At 33.6% G+C, this 14,524-nt stretch overlaps 1 protein-coding gene across 7 annotated transcripts in view; it reads left to right on the top strand.

Moving 5' to 3' along the window:
* The window catches only part of LRBA (LPS responsive beige-like anchor protein), a 766,566-nt gene that overhangs the window by 555,391 nt on the left and 196,651 nt on the right, over positions 1 to 14,524 (top strand). The gene's annotated exons all lie outside the window — the stretch shown is intronic.

Here is a 14,524-nt window from a genome sequence, read left to right as displayed (position 1 = left end):
ATCCGCATTTTACATATTCTTCTACCTACTTGGCTTGGTGTTCTGCTTTTCTTACCCAATAAACTTCATAATGATAGAGTTCTTGTTCACCATTATTTCCCACACAGTACCTGTACATTGCCTGCCACCCAATATATGTGTTAAATGAATTAAATAATAAAATATATATGACATTTTTCAGGTTATAAAATATTATTGATTGTATTAAATTTTAAAAATACAAAAGCATGTAAATAAAAATTATCCTTTATTTACCACACAAGCAATAAGGAATAATTACATTTTGTTTTATTTACTCCTATCTTCTTTTTATTAATTGGGCTATATATTATATATACTGATTTTTAACTGTAATTTTTTCCCATGTCTCAGATATTTTTCAAGAATTTTCCTTATCCTTTTTTGTTCCGGACTGTCAATGAATATGTTATCTTGAATCACCATTTTGGAATATAAAATAAGGCTATATCTTTTCTCTTTAGCTTTATATTTAAACATATACAAATGTAGACATAATAGTATAATATATTCACATGTACCAATCAGCTGCTTCAACAATTATCAACTCATGTTTACTCTTGTTTCATTTTTACTCTCCTTTCCCCTCTCCAGTATTACCTGGAAGCAAATCAAATCATTTCATCTATTAATATTCCAATGTGTACTTGTAAAAAATAAGGTGTCTTTTTAAACAGAACCATACTATAATTAACCCATTGTCGTCCAGTCAATTCTGACTCATAGCGACCCAGTAGGACAGAGTAGAACTGCCTCATAGGGTTTCTAAGGAGTGGCTGGTGGATTCGAACTGCCGACCTTTTAGTTAGCAGCCGAGCTCTTAATCACTGTGCCACCAGGGCTCCGTAATACCATTACCAAACTTAAATATTAACAATTATTTCTTTATAATTTCTTTATATCAGAGACCCAGTAGGTAACAAATTTCCAACTGAATTACAAAAGTTGACTAAGTGTCTTAAGTGTCTTTAAATCCGTAGGTTTCACCTCCCATAAGAACTGAAGGACAGTTGAATAGTGAATAGTAGTATAATCAACATGGCTGGGAAGAAGTGGTGGGCTCCAACACTCAACTGCGTGTCTTATAACTAATATCTCCTTTCCTATAAAACAATAGTGGCTTGAATGCTACAGGCTATTCAAATTCAGGAAGTTGAACTTCTACCGGTAGTAATTTTTTGAAAATACTGATGAAAAAACTAAGCTTGAAATTAACAACATTTTAACTGACATAATCAAGCATATCATATATTTGAAAATTGTTCTTTACACATTTAAAATAGTGATTGTTCCCTTTATAAAAGTATCTCATTCATTTTAGTGGTAAAGTCTGACCTAATGTTTACAGTGTGATTCAGTTTTCAAATATGTGTTTTAGATACACATTTGCAGGAATGCTTCACATACAGAAAATGAGCTGTATCTGTATGCATAATAACTATAATAGAATTATATTAAAATTTGTCCCACACTATACATTTGGCAAACACTACTATTTGTTTAAATAAATTTGTGAAATCCTGGGAAATATTGTGTGCAAAGCTTAATTTAGAACATAAACAGATCTCATCTCTGTTCTTAAGTAAATAATATAGCCTGACTAGCTTAAAAATGTATTGAAATATGTATGCATATTTATGTCTATTTAATTTCCCTAAAGCTGAGTTTTCAGGCTTTGATACGAAGCTACAATTTTATTTGGTAATTTCTTCCATGCTGTACTGGGAATTTTCTTTCTGAGGTTGAATTAATGTAATGAGCACCCTTTCTTCTTTATTTATCTTATCATTCTTTGAGAAAAAATGTTGAATGGGACAATGTAAAAAAATGTATTATTGAAAATATACCATGTACAATACCTTCTTACAATAATTAGATCTTTACTGCTTACATATAAATTACTATTGGCAGTATGTTGAGAAGATCAAAATTACTTGAGTCTGAAAATCTGAAGAAAATTTAATGTTATGTAGAAAAATGTCCTCATTTAGCATGATAGAGGGATCAATTCTGAAGCTGATTTTTTTCCCCCACCTTCCCAGTTGTTTTATCAGTAGCCTTAAGTTGTGACTGATAAGAAGACAAATCTAACCAGGCATAGAGTTTGGAGTGACATAAATCCATATTTTTAAATATACATTGATTTTATATTTTGATACCTTTTTTTGAAGAGACAACATTTTCTTTTCGCTTTTCTTGTAAGCAATTGGAATTAGGGTAGGAATATGTTTACAAAATGTCTTACCACAAAAACAAATAGTGACGGCTGTTCTGAGACTGCAGATTTTGTTACAGACTATGGAAACTTTCTCTGCAACTGTGATTTTTTGTTTTCCTTTATCTTGGAGAGTGATAGTGTAAACCAGTTTTGTAGGAGAGAAAAACAAAGGTAATCTGAGGCAGTCATTTCTCTTGTAATTAATCATCATATTTATTTTGAAATATATAATACATAAAACATGTGTACTGTAACCTGGACCCATATTCTAAAAAACTGCTATGTTCTTTGATTGAAATGCAGTTGATATCTTTCACTTCCAAATACTGTCAATTATCTCAGCTATACATTTCTGAAAGTAGGAGCTTCCCACTTTATTAATACTGTCTTTTTTTTTATTAACTAATATTTATTGAGGGCTTACTATATGCCAGGCCTTTGTCTAAGTGTTCTACGTATATTAACTCATTTAATCCACACAAAAACCATTATTATTGTATTTTACAGAGGCAGATTCTTAGACACCATGAGGTTAAACAAATTGCCCAAGGTCACACATCTAGTGGGTACAATCAGAATTTGAACACTAAGCAATTGTTTTTCAAACCATAGTTCACAATTAGCATTTTTAAATGAGTACAAAAATACAACAAAACAAAAAAGGAAGGAAATATTAGTGGGCATCATGTGCAGATCTTCTGCCTAAGGTGTGTGCGTGTCTGTGAGAAAGAGAGAAGCATTACAATAGGCTGTACTGCCTTCTACTTTTGGCACTAGTTGCTAGGTCTATTTTAATGTTATTTTGTCCAGCAGCTTTTCACCTCTCATCTTGAAATACAAGAGAGGGTACAACCAGCATTCTATTGCTTGAAAAAGGAAGGCTTTTCTACTGCTATTCTTGCTTTCTTTGTCCCAGCTTATGTTCTAAGCTTTTTTGACTAAGCCTGTGTTACGAAAAAGCTGAATGTCTGGTTAAAGCTGGAGAATCTCTGATGTTGCTGCTCCTTTGTTCTTTTGTTTGTTGGTTGTTTATTAAATACTGTTATGAGCCAGGGACTGTTAATTTCTGGAGATTTTAAAGACTAAAAAGCAGGTGGACACTAGTGTAGTTAAAAAATACCCGAAGATTGGGGAAAAAAAGAGAAATAAAATCCAAGCAAATATTTTGTTTTTTAATAATTAGAATTCACATCCTTAAGGTGCAAGAAAATACTGAGAGAGTTTGAGGTAGAAGGAAAGCAAAACTCCTATGTCTTTTAGCTTTGGAGTGCAGGCGCAATGTGGGCGTACCCGTACTTCAGCCCAGAGTGCAGAAACAGCGACAGTACGTGGTAGGGGAAGGTGAGCCTGCGCCCTGGTCTCCTGAAGCCTGCTGGCAGAATCGGAATCTGAGGAAGTTTTATTATCATCATAGCTTCTTCAAACTGAATTTTAAATTTTGGCCTAGGTCCCAAGAAATCATATGTGGTTTTTTTGTTTGTTCGTTGTTTTTCTTTAACCTCTGTTACAGTGCTGTACCAGCTTCCGTTGCTCTAGTGTGAATCAAAATGTTTCTGAAGAGTGAATTCTGAGATAACTGAAGACAGCTTAATGGCAAAGCTATATAGCATTTACTTATTCTTTGCTAAATTGCTACTGTTTGTCCTTAGTACATATTGCCTGTATTTTTTCTCTCTGTCTCTTTTTTGTTTAATGGAAAAGTAGCGGATTTTCTGTCTCTCTCATTTATCATTTACCATTTAGATGTGTATTTTTATATGTGAGATTTTCTCTCTAAAACACACATTTAATACACAGCATGCATTTTGACCTGGAATTGACTACAGACATTTAACTGTTGTTGATCAGACAGCACTTCTTTATCTCTTTAAGTTTTAAGTGCTGTTTCTGACGAATGCCAGTCCTTTTAGTCTGCTCTGTAACAGATACACCAGGAATCAATATACCATCTAGATGTCACTGAGAGAAAAGAACACTTTTTTTTTTTTTGGCATGTGGGGGGAGGGCACACATTATTGCTTAAACATGATAGGTGTTACAGCTTTTTGTTTTTCTATTTATCAGGCTTGAGTAAAACCAAACGAATTCAAGTTTAAAAAATTATGATGCTGCAACAATAAATAATGGATCTTAAAGTGTTTAAATGAAATATAAATGCAGAGAAAGAAATATAAAGTTATCCATGCTTGATTAAGTTTTAAATATTAAGTTTTAGGTGACAAAATGCATTTAGATATTTTAATCTTTGTATCACACATACATGCTGTTATATGCCTGTTTATTTGGGTGATTGTGATATAAATCACATTTCGTAGTCTTGGCGCGCTTACAGGCTAATCAGCACGAGAACGATACAGGGAAAGTGCAGGATATACTTGTAGAATCGTGCGGGAATCCGTAGTAAGACTTTTTACTTTCAACAACACTGTGAGAAATGTGCAATTATCTTTATTTACAGATAAGGAAACTAAGAGTTAGTGAAATTAAGGAATTTTCCAAGGTCATGCATTTTCCACATGGCTGTACTAGGATTTGAACTCAAATTTGTTCATTTCAGTGAACTGGGTGACCTCAGGTATAGCCAGGAAGAGTATTTTAGATTGAATACTTGTATTTATATCCACTTCTTTCCATAACCCAACTGTCCGTTTCCGTATCTTGGCAAAAGGCAAAAGATAGACTTTCTAGAGAAATTGTACCAGAGAAGTAACTGATTTGAGAACACCAAGCTCAGCAGGGGAAGGGTTGAAGGTAAGGGATGGAAAGCAGGAGGATTAGCGGAAAGCTTTTAAGTACTGAATGGTGAAGGCACCCAGACCCCTTTGGCCGTCATGCTATCAGAACTCTGGCAGCCAGGCTTACACCAGCCCCACCTCTGAAGACAGAAGACAGTAGTATTGCTCTTTGGACATATTGAGTGGCTCAAGAAAAAAGGCCTAAAAAATACTAATATTTAGGGACCCTATGTAGAGCCCACCTGATTTACCTACAGTTGTCTACCAGTTCATAATGGTGCTTGTACTTGATATTCTTCAATCAGCCCTTTTGTGCCTCATTCTTAAAATGAAGGTACAAATATTAAGAAACATTTAAAGACAGTCTGTAATGTGAAAAATGACAGTGACTGAGACAAATAGAAAAGTAAAAAGAAACCAGAAGGAGGGGAAAAAAGCAATAGAATTAATTACTGCCCCAGAGAGATAACAGCAAAGTGTTCTATTAATAGAAGAAGAAAATGATGCTGTGGAAAATGAATAATCATATAACAAGAAAGAGCAGTTATAAAAGAAAGAGCTGGCAGATAAGTGTCGATGTCTTCTAAAAGGAATACCACCACAAAGGGGGGAAGATAGCACAGAAAGATAAAATTAGAGGCCCAGCACAGCAAATCTTTAGGTTTAGATTGACTTGTGTGAGTCTGCTTCTATTTATAATTAGAGGGACCTTGGGAAGTTTACTTAATTTCTTGAGACCTATGTAGAAAATTGCTATTTTCATTATATAATTCTAAAAAAAATTTCTTGCATACGTTAACCTTTTTAAACTTTAAATTACCACATGTTCAGTGCGGCGTGTTTAGTTTAAAATATGTCTCTGCAACTCCTTCTCCAGAATTTAATACCAAGTTCAGCAAAGTGTGAATATGCACATTAAGAAAAATATATAAATGTGTGTTCATGGATGTCACAATACATTTACAAAGTTACTGGTTTTGTTTTTAAATTAGAAAGTTAATCTGTTTAAGTTTTGTGGAATTAAAAGTTTTTTTTTTTTTTTAATTTACATCTCTTAAGCATTTACGCTGTGTATAACAGCTTGGTTTTCCTTCTAGTAGAAGTTTTTAAATAACTCTAATACAGAGGTTAACCCTACACTTAATTTAAGCAGCCTCCAATGACATTGTTTTTTAACATTAGTTAGAAAATGATAAACTGAAGCAACTGAAATGGATTGTGGTTAATATTACTGTCAGGGTGATGAATAATTCTGACATACACCAGCAACGCACTGCCAGTCAGTAATCCTTCTCAAACTTAAGTATTTATTCTCTAGTATTAAAAAAAAAAAAAAAAAGTTTTTTTTTATCCTAACTTACTGTGGTGTGGAGTGACCATTTATTATTATTTATAAATGAATTATTTTGTTTATATAAAATTGCTAGTTTTACCCCGTGATGCTTCGTATTTTCTTAGCTTAGTGCTGGGTGTACAAACTCAGGTAAATTAAGAGTAGGAAACATACTTACGTAAAGATTGTTTTCAAAATAACTAGAAGTTGAGTTGTTGGTTTGTTTTTAGTTTAATAAGCATTAGTACTAACTTCTGATTTCAGACTGGAATTTTTTTTTTTTCTGTAGAGATTGAACTCTGCAACACATAGGGTTGCCATGAGTCATAATCGATTTTGTTTTTAAACGTAATAGCACCCAAAAAAAAAACAAACCCGTTGCCATGGGGTCAATTCTGACTCATATGACCCTATAGGACAGAGTAGAACTGCCCCATAGGGTTTTCAAGTAGCAGCTGGTGGATTCAAGCTGCCCACCTTTTGATTAACAGCCAAACTCTTAACCACTCTGCTATCAGGGCTCCTAAACATAGTAGTAAAAAAAAAAAAAAACATAGTAGTAGGACATTTAAAAAACCTGCATGCATTCGTAGCTTCCTTTATATGTTAGTATGTATTGATACAGCATCTCATTTTTGTATTTCCCTGTGATACTTAAAATTTATTTTATGTGAATAAGTAGTATGCATTTCATAGTGGATAATGTAATACCTTATCTTTTATTCTTGTCCGAAGACCTAATGTATCCTGTTTATATCAAATACGTGTGCTTATTCAAAGAGTTGATTGTTACACATGCTGGTCACATTTTGTGTACATTATTCTGAGGAAGTGGCAGAAACAAACATGAAACAGTCACTACTTTTGGCGTTTTAAAACTAGATGTATGTTAAACAGCAACCATTCATAGAGTAATTTAGTCAGAAAACCCTTTATGTTTATGTGGCTTATTTTTAGACTGTCCCACTTGCAGAAGAGGATTTTTTATTTTTTTTTACATTTAATGTGAGTACATGATTTATAACAGGAACTAAGATTTTGGAAGTGGAAAAGGGTAAATTATGAAAACAATAAGTTTTAAAATGTTCACTTATTTCTATTGCTAAAAAAGTAGCATAAAAACATTGATAAAAGCTAGAATTTTTTTTGTAGACTATATAAAAAAAAGTTTATAAACACCATATTTCTGCCACTTAAATTTAATAATCATTAACACCTTAGTTTATACGCATCCAGATATCTTTCCATACATATACTCACAATATACATAGATACACAAATATCTATTTTTTACCAAAATGAAATCATCTGTACTTTGTAACCAACCTTTATTTTCACTGGTGATCTGCACCCTTTCAAGTCAGTATAGTTTTATCTTTTCTAGCACTCATCCATATTCACATGTTCCCAGTTGCCCCCAAAATGTTCTGTACTCTTGGTTTATCCAAACCAGAGTCCATCCTATGACACATTGCACCTGGTTGTTATAATCTTAATTTTTCACTTAGTCTAGCACAGCCTCTCCCTCCCACCTTTTTAAAAATATTCCTGACGTATTGGGGAAAAAAACCAAGTCAGTTATCCTGACGAAGATCCCCACTTCTGAGTTTTTCTGATTGTTTCCTCTTCCCTCTGTCCTCGGTATTTCCCTCAGACTGGAAGTGACCTCTAAAGGATTGATGGATTCAAGTTAGACGTGCAAGGTTGTCATTTTTTGCACACGGAAGTCCAATTGTTCCAGCACCATTTGTTGAAAAGACTGTCTTTTCTCTTTGAATGTCTTGGCACCTTTGTTGGAAATCAGCTGACTCTGTGTGTGGATCTTTTTCTAGACCATTCAGTTTCATTGATCAGTATATCTAGTCTTATATACCAGTACTAGACTGTCTTGATTACTATAACATAATATCAGGTTGTGTTTCTCCTCTGTGTTTTTCTTTTTTGAATTTGTTTTAGCTATTCTAGGTCATTATTTTTTCAAGTAAGTTTTAGTATTAATTTCTCAATGTCTATAAAAAAAGCCTGCTGGAATTGTGATTGGAATTGCATTCTTTTTAGACCATTTTTTGTAAAAATGATATATTAATAATATTGAATTTTCCAATCCATGAATATGCTATACTCTCCATTTGTTTAGGTCTTCTTTCATTTCTCTCCAATATTTTGTAGCTTATAAATCTTGTATGTATTTTAATTTATCCCCAAGAATTTCATGGTTTTTAATGCTCTTATAAAATGTTCAGTTCCAGTTGTTCATTGCCACTATATAAAAATACAGTTGAGTTTTACATACCGACCTTATATTTGTCAGTTTTGCTAAAGTCAGTTATTAATACTAGGAGCCTTTTACAGGCGTTGGGGATTTTCTTCGTAGATGAACATGTCATCTCAGAATAAAGCGTTATATTTCTCCCTTTCCGATGTTGGCTTCTGTTCATCCATATCATCATCCAGTTAATAAAAACGATAAAACGCCAACTCCTGATTCAATAAACAATTGAAAAAGGTTGTTGGCAGTGACCATAATTAATATTTTAATAAAAAATATAAGTAAATTTTTGAAGAATTAATGTTAGGATTGGTATCTTTTATTTCTTTTTTCTTGTCTTATGGCACTGTATAATGTTTACTAGAAGTGCTCAGAGTGCCTTTTTTCTGGTCCTGGGGGAAAGCATTGTCTTTTACTATTAAGTGTGGTATTAGTTGTAGGGATTTTTTTTTTTTTTTTTTTGGTAGATGCCCTTTATCAGGTTAAGAAAATTTTCTTCTATCTTATTTCGTTGAAACTTTTCATCATAATTGGAAATTGAACTTTATCAAGTGCTTTTTATGATGATAATCATGATTTTTTGATTTGTTTTATTTTTTTAGTCTGTTAATATAGTAAATTACATTAGTTGATTTTTGAGTGTTGAGTCCTGAGTGTTATCCTGGGATAAATAACACTTGGTCATGATGTAGTGCCCTTTTTATAAATGGCTGGATTTGATTTGCTAATATCTTGTTAAGAGTTTTTGCATCTGTGTTTATAAAGAAAACCCTGCTGGCATAGTGGTTAAGAGCTATGGCTGCTAACCAAAAGGTTGCAATTCGAATCCACCAGGCACTCCTTGGAAACCTTATGGGGCAGTTTTACCCTGTTCTGTAGGGTTTTTTTTTTTTTTTTGTAGGGTTGCTATGAGTCAGAATAGACTCGACGGCAATAGGATTTTTTTTTTTATGTTCATGAAGGGCATTTGTCTGTAATGTCTTTGTCTGTTTTTGGCATCAGGGTGATGCTGGCCTGATAAAATGAGTTGGGAAGTTATTTCCTTCTTTTCTGTTTTCTGGAAAAGCTTATATGGAATAATTATTATTTTATCCCTAAATACTTGGTGGAATTCATCATTGAAGCTATATGGGCCAAGAGTTCTATTTTTGGGGAACATTTTTTAAACTGTAAATTCAGTATCTGTTTCATGAATAAATATAGAGCTATTCAGGTTATCTCATTGTTCTTATCAATGAGTTTTGATAGTCACTATCTTTCACAAAGTTTGCTTGTTTCATCTAAGTTGTACCTTCTTTCATTCTTGATGCTGGTAATTTGTCTCCCCCTGCACCCCTTTTTCCTTGATCAGTCTGGCTAGAGATTTGATTTTTTCAGTTGATTTTTAATTGAAAAATGAAACCAAATTTTCATTTTTTTCTGTTCTTGATTTCAGTTATTTTTGTTTTTCTTGCTGCTTACTTTTTTTCTACTTGCTTTGGATTTAATGTCTTTTTTTTTTTTTTAGTATTTTAACGTAGAAGCTTAGATTATTGATTTGAGATCTTCCTTTCTAATATGAACATATAATGTTACAAATTTTTCTCTAAGCACTGATTTGGCTATGTTCAACAGATTTTGATATATTGTGTTTTCTTTTCATTCAAAATACTTCCTAATTTCCATTGTGATTTTCTTTTTGACTATGGATTATATAGAAGTGTGTTGCTTAATTTAGAAATATTTGGGGATTTGTTGGGTATTTTTCTGTTACTCATTTCCAGTTTAATTCCATTATGGTCAGAGAAGATGCATTGCATGATATCACTTCTTTAAAATTAGTTAAAATTTCTTTTATGGCTCAGAACATTATCATGGTCAATGTTTGTGAGGACTGGAAAAGAATATGTGTTCATCTGTTGTTGGATAAAGAGTTCTATAAATATCAATTAGGTCAAGTTGGTTGATGGTGTTGTTCAGGTCTTCTATACCCTGACTGATTTTCTGTCTACTTGTTCTGTTAATTACTGAGAGAGGAGTGTTGACGTCTCCACTGTAACTTGGATTTGTCTATATCTGTTTTAAGTTCTATCACTTTTTATTTTTATGTGTTTTTTTAAATTTGTTTTTGCGTACACATACTTTTTTGGCAGTACGTACACATTTAGATTGTTATGTTTTCTTGATGATTGCGTTTTTTAATCATTATGTAATGTCCCTCTTTATACCTGTAATAATCCATGTTCTAAAGTCTACTTTTTCCTGAAAGTAATATAGAGCTTGATTGCTACTTGTGATATCTTTTTCGCATCAGTTTTTTAAACCGCTCTTAAACTTAGTATCTAAAATGTCTCTATTGTGGACAGCATAGAGTCTTGCTTTTACGTTTGATCTGACCATCTCTCTGTTTTGACTGTTATGTTAAGATTGCTTACCTTTAATGGTACGGTTGGTTTAAATCTACCTTCTTGCTGTTTTTTATTCCTCGCATTAGTTTTTTTGTATATTTTTTCCTCCCATCTTTTAAATTAAGTATTTTTATAATTTCGTTTATCTCTGTTATTGGCTTATTAGTTATACTTATTTTAAAAAATTAGTAGTTCCTTTATGGTTTTGAATATGCATCTTTAATTTATGATAGTATACATTCAAATAATAGTATACTACTTCCTGTATAGCGTTTGAATCTTACAACGGTATGCTTCTATTCCCTCTTTCCTAACCTTTTAGGCTATTTTTGCCACATATTTTCAGCTAAATGTGTTGTAAACTCAATAGTTACTATTTTTGCTTTACGCAGTCATCTTTTAAAGAATTAACAAATAAGAAAAAAATTTACATTTACCCTAAGTGTTGTCATTTCTGATACTCTTTACTTCTTTGTGTAGATTTGCATTTCAATCTGAAGTCACGCTAAAAACTTTGATTAATATTTTTTTTAGGGCATATCTCCTGGCAGTGAATTCTTTCAGTTTTATTTTAATACGAAAAAATGTTTACTTCATAATTTTTTAAAAAATATTTTCACTGGATATAAATTCTAGGTTGGCCTTTTTTTTCCTCTCAGTGCTTTACAGTTGATACTCTGCTGTCGCCTGGCTTGCGTAATTACTTGTGAATAGTCTGCACTGTCATCATTTTTTCTTTGTATGAAATGTTTCTTTTTTCTTTCATGATTTTTTGTTTGTTTTCATCCATTTGACTGTAATCTCTCTTGGTGTTCATTTATTTGTTTTGTTTTTCCCCTTTAGATTTTCAGAGTTTCTCGGGTCTGTGGTTTGTTTCCTTGCATTGATTTTGGAAACTTCTCAGCCATTATCTCTTTAAATATTTCTTTTGCTCTTTTGTCTTTGTCCTCCTATGACTCCAATTACTCCCATATTAGACTCTTTGCTATTGTCCTGTAGCTCTTGGGTGCTCAATCCTATTTGTTTATTTCACTTGTCTTCTTCATTTTGGATAATTCTATTACACTATTGTCATGTGTTCACTGGTTCTTAAGTATGTCCAGTCTGCTCAGAAAGTGATTAAAAGAATTCTTCATCTCTAATATTTTTTATTACTAACATTTATATCTCATTCTTTTTTATACTTTCCAGCTTTGCTGAAATTCCCTCCCTGTTTAGGTATGTTTTCTACCCTTTCCAGTAGATCTTTTAGTATATGAAGTATAGTTATTTTAAAGACCCTGTGTGGGTCTGATAGTTTCAACATCTGTCTTACCTGAACCTGCCTCTGTTGATTGCTTTCTCTCTACAGTGGGTCATTTTTTTCTTAGTTTTTTTTGTGTCTCATAGCTTTTGGTTGAATGCCAGATGTTAGTGGAAGAACAGTACAGACTGGAGTGTGAATAGCATTTTCTAGCACAGAAATGTGGTTTCCTGTTCTTCTGTGAAGCAGTTTGTGTGGGGAGTTCCGTCAATCCAGTCAGTAGTTGAGCTGGTCTTGGGCTTGTTGTCATTGTTACCTTTGGTGTACCACAGGTGTCATATTCCTCCAGCAGTTGAGTGTTCTTATATGCTTAGTGTGAGCTTCGGGATGCCGAAATTTTTTTCTGAGTTTTTTACTTCACCATCTACTTTTAACAGTTCCTGTGTGCCTGTGCCACAGAGGAGATTCTCAGCTACAATCTTGTCTTTTCCCCAGAAGTGGATTACTATTGCTGGTTACTGAATGCCAGGCTTGTGGTGGTACAGTGGGGTTCTCAGTTCTCCTGGTCTAGCCTCAGTCTTAGACCCTACTTGGCTGGTCCTCAGGGATGGGTCTTCTCAGTGTTCCTGCTTGTACTGTCCTCTCCCATGGCATCTAAACTTTGTCTTGCATCTGTGGCAGGTCTTAGGCAAGAAGAGAATTTCCTGCCCTTCTCCCAGTGGTAGCAGACTTCGTTATATTACTCCAGGATCCTGAGCCCAGGAGGTTTTCTGACCCCTCTCGCAGTGAAAGGTCTTTTACCTCTACTCTACCCCAGATAAACCTGTGGATATTTTCCTGGGAGCAGTACAGAGGGTTTCGTACCCCCTCTGCAGAGGCAGATTGCTTTTGCATCTACCCATTTCTCCTGTGCAGTTGTTATTTGCCTGGGCCCTGAGATGAGAAAGTTTGGTCTTCCTCTCCCATCAGTTTAGGGATTTTTATTCATATAAGAAGAGGATTAGGAAAAGTGTACAGTGTTTTGTGCTTGTCCCCTGTACCAGCAGAGCAACTTCTGCATGCCTATGTCCTGAGAGAGGCTCTCTCTGGTCTCCTGTTTTGCCTTGTTCACGTTCGTTCTCTTGAATGGGCACCGTCTGTGGGCCCATAGAAAAGAATTTGAAAGTGCGTGCTAACTTCCTTGTGTCTGAGTCTCCCAATTTTTCTAAACCATTGTGTTTACACAGATTCACATCTTAACTGGTATTTAAGAATTTATTAAAAATTTTAACTGATTCTTCTTACCCACTTTTGTGTTGGCCACCTCTTCCTCTCATGTTCCATCAAAATTGCAGTAGTTTGTATGTGCCATCTCTCCTGGAAGTGTCTTGTCCTTTTTTTGGAATTTTATTAACTTACACCTCAGCTCTCTGAGGATTTGAAGAAAAGTTGTAATTTTATAGATTATCTTTCTTGTTCTTGTTGTTACAGTGGGAATGATATTCCCTTTCTGTTTTCTATAGTCTAACTGAAAGCATAAATCCATTATTCTTTGTGATACTGAAATTGTCACAACTTGTCCAGTAGGGTGAAGGATCCCATATCCCTTTGATAAAATCCTGTTAGTATTTGATAGCTCCCTTGCTTTCTGGCACAAGATATCCCAGGCTCATTTTGTATATTCTTTGCCCCAGAATTGAAATCCACTCTTCCTCTAAGGATTCCTGGTTTGTTTTAATAGAAAATGGTCAACTCAACCTTTTAGATATAAAATTAAATTTACCCTTTTTGATGTAGGTTCTTCAGACTTTTAAAATTTTTTATTGTCTGAATTCTCTAGTTCATTTTTTGATATCCACATATTCTAATTTTTTTTATAATGAACTTCTTAAATTACGGCAAGTTTGAAATCCTTTGTAAAGAGGTGATCCATATGGGAGAAGGGTTGTGGATGATGGGGCCATAATGATGCCATCTGTTACTAGGCTAACTTATAAGATCTTGTATTCTATTTTATAATTGATTGTAGGCTCAATACTGATCATAAACTAAAACATAAAGAAATATTCTATATTTTTAAATTTCCTCAAAGTTTTTAGTAATAAAAAATAGTAGAAAAGCCAAAGTTTAGATAAAAAACCAAACCGAACTCATTGCAACCCTATAGGACAGAGTAGAAGTTCTCCATGGGGTTTCCAAGGAGCAGCTGCAGGATTTGAACTGCTGACCTTTTGGTTAGCAGCCAAGCTCTTAACCACTGTACCATGAGGGCTCCAAAATATAGATAAGAATATTAAAAAGCAAGATTTGTTTGTTTCTGAGTGGACATACCAGTTTATATA

This window comes from Loxodonta africana, chromosome 13, assembly GCF_030014295.1.
Source record: "Loxodonta africana isolate mLoxAfr1 chromosome 13, mLoxAfr1.hap2, whole genome shotgun sequence".
Lineage (NCBI taxonomy): Eukaryota > Metazoa > Chordata > Mammalia > Proboscidea > Elephantidae > Loxodonta > Loxodonta africana.
This window is presented reverse-complemented; position numbering and strand designations above follow the sequence as displayed.